The sequence below is a fragment of the Crocodylus porosus genome, unplaced genomic scaffold, assembly GCF_001723895.1.
Source record: "Crocodylus porosus isolate Cpor-Errol unplaced genomic scaffold, CroPor_comp1, whole genome shotgun sequence".
NCBI classification, from domain to species: domain Eukaryota; kingdom Metazoa; phylum Chordata; order Crocodylia; family Crocodylidae; genus Crocodylus; species Crocodylus porosus.
In genome coordinates, this window is record NW_017728906.1 from 104,108,466 (window position 1) to 104,111,495 (window position 3,030).

The window sequence follows — 3,030 nt, forward strand, 5'->3', positions numbered from 1 at the left end:
GGGGGGCTGGCGGGGGGAGAGACTGGCTGCAGCAAGGGTTGTGGGCTTCAGGGGCCCTGGCAGGGGCCAACCGCGGCTGGGGTCAGGGACCTTGGGGCTGGCAGGGGGAGGGGCCAGCCACAGCAGAGGTCCAGTGGACTGGGGGAGTGGGCGGAGCCATTGGGGTTCCCCCCATGGTCCCCTCCTCCAGCCCTCCTAACCCCTTACTCACTGGCACCAGATCCCTGGTGCTGAAACATGCAGCCTAGCCCGCCACATGTTTCAGCACCAGGGCGAGGGGCTAACCATAGAGATGTTCTGACAGCCAGAGCATCTCCGTGGAGGACCCAGCTCCAGTTGCGGTCCTGGACTGTGCCCTGTGCCGCTTTTTTAAGCTTTGATTTTTTTAGACCCCTGGATATCTAGGGGTCTAATTGTCTTCCCGCACTGCAAGTTTGCAGCGCGGGGAACATTTTTTCATTCCTGCATGTGTTTGTTGCCCTGCCTCAAAGGGGTTTGAGGCGGGGCAAGAGGCACATGTGCATTCATGTGGATGTACCCTGCAGGTACAGACAGATATAATTGTTACAGTCAAATAGCTGATACCTCCCTCCAAGTAGCAAGTCTCCTTTTAAAATAATCTAAACTGATATGTGTCCACAACCATAGGCTCAGCTTTGTAATGCTTGGCTCTTAGGTGTCCTGCCATCTGATGGAATCCCTAACACAGCATTAGGCCCCTAAGCTTCCTACACTATGCATGGAAAGAGGTTATTAGCCATGATAATCTGAAATCAGGCAGAAGGCAGGATGACACCTTGGTGATTGAGTTGTTCGGAGTGGCATAAGTATGCACTATATATGCAAGAGTTATGTGCCTAAGAATGGGACCCAGGAAAACCAGCATGCTAAATGAGAAGCCATCTAAACAAGCAAATAGGAGAGGAGTGTGTGACTGAGCCCCTCACTCAAAAAGTTCAGGCACCAAACTCAAGTGGAAAGAGATGCCTCCCTCTGCTTTGGATTTTCAACTATGAAGTTTCTTCTGGATGCTAAACCTAAACCAGCTCAGTCTTTTTTTTTCATGTAAAACTTAGCAGTGGTAGCAACTTCCTATGTCAACAAGCAGACCATACACTTGAGAATGTCGAAGGCTGAGTTTCAACACCTCTTATATGTGATTTGGAGTGATCTAACCACTTGGCTCTCAGGCATACTGGTGTGGGGTTTTCTTAGTCTCTCCTGTTGAAACTGTTCCCTTTCAGATAAACGTGTTGAGTATTCACTGGAACATGGACTTGAACTGCATATCAGATGTGTGTTCTAATAAAAATGGTACAAAGTCATCCTAGCTCTTTCTTTCTCTCTCCCTCTCTCTGGTCCAGTGGCTATTTAAATATTTATAGAAAGTGTAACAACTTCAGTAGGAGAAATTAAAGGGGGAATATTTAGGAATTTGAATGAAAAAATTGCTGAATAAATAATAAAAGAAAATGGGTGGAGTGATGCCAGTTTATGCCAGTTGAGGGTATGGGTGAGGTAATTCAGATGTGAGAGGAAAGGATGTCTAGTGTAAAACTTTGAAGTATCAAATGCTGTGGCACATGGTCTGTTTCTCTCAGAAACCCAGATCTGAGAAAATTAAGCTGTCAACTAAGGGCTTTGTTACACATTAATTTTAGACAGCTCCTGGACCTTTTAACCCCTGAATTGTCGACATACTGAAACTAATTGTAAGCACATTTTAGTTACAGTGCTCCAGGCCAGGTTTACCTCTGATCTGTTACCCAGCTCATGGTCCATTAATGTGTGGCCACTCCCCAAGTTGCAGTCCTCCAACATCCCAGGATGCAATGTCCCCACCCCCACCTCCTATCAGACTTTTTATCCCCTGAACTCTACTGCCCAAGGGACGGTTCTGGTACCAAGCCAGCTCCCTCTCTCATCCTCAGAGAGTGACTTTTTCCCCACCAGGGGTGCAACCCCATGCAAACTGCCTGCAAAGCGCATGCTAGCTAGCCAGGTCACATAGCACAGATGGGTCCAGGAGTGGGGTCTAGAAGGGATGGGGGAGGAACAACAGAGGGCCAGATGAGGTCCCCATGAGCTGGGGCTTCCTTCCCAGGGCAAGGGCAATAGCTCCCCCAGAAGCATGTTTCCCCACCCCTCCAACCTCCAAATCACCCCAGGATGCACAACCAGCATGCCCCACAACCCAATTCCAAATTCCAATTTATTAAAACGTAAGCCTTTCTCTAATTTACTTCCTCTTTATTTCTAGAGCAGGGATAGAAGCTCATCATGGCTCACCAGCCCTGTAGTACCAACTCACAGCTGTAGGTACTAGTCAGGTCCGTGCTTGCTAGCCCTCTAGTGGCAAATCATGGCTGTGCAGATATGGGACAATCAAAAGGTTTTAGCCTCAAGGTGTGGCTGCTCCAAACTCAAGCTAGTATAACATTTGAGGAGCTCAGCATGCAACTTGTAAGAAGAACAAGTTGAGGAACTAGTGGGTGAGGCGCTGGGGTCCCTGAGGGCAGGGGAATTCAGTGTCCAGGACGAGTGGTCATTCCTTAAGGAAACAATACTCAGGGCCCAAGGGGTGACCATCCCAACAAGAAGCAAGGGGGGCAAGAGTGCCCGGAAGCCCCCCTGGCTCACCAAGGGCGTCCGGCAATGCCTGCTTGCCAAAAAGGCGGCGTACACACAGTGGAAGGGGGGTGCTATATCCAAAGAGGAGTATACCTCCTCTGCTTGGGCCTGTAGGGGGGCTGTCAGGAAAGCTAAGGCAGACATAGAGCTAGGACTAGCGTCCAAGATTAAGGATAATAAAAAGTCCTTTTTCAAATACATAGGGAGGATGAAGAAGGCACCAGGCAACGTGAGGCCCCTGCAAGGTACACTGGGCAATCTGGTGGTTGCGCCAGAGGAGAAAGCGGAACTCTTTAACCAATTCTTCATGTCCGTTTTCTTGTGCAGGGACCGGGACTTCCCCGCTGGGTTGCCAGATGGACTCGAGGGGAATGCCTCCAGACCTCAGGTTGGGGAGGA

General features: G+C 49.5%; 1 protein-coding gene across 3 annotated transcripts in view; it reads left to right on the forward strand.

Moving 5' to 3' along the window:
* Nucleotides 1-3,030, forward strand: part of NALCN (sodium leak channel, non-selective) — a 451,383-nt gene that overhangs the window by 397,367 nt on the left and 50,986 nt on the right. The window lies entirely within an intron of this gene.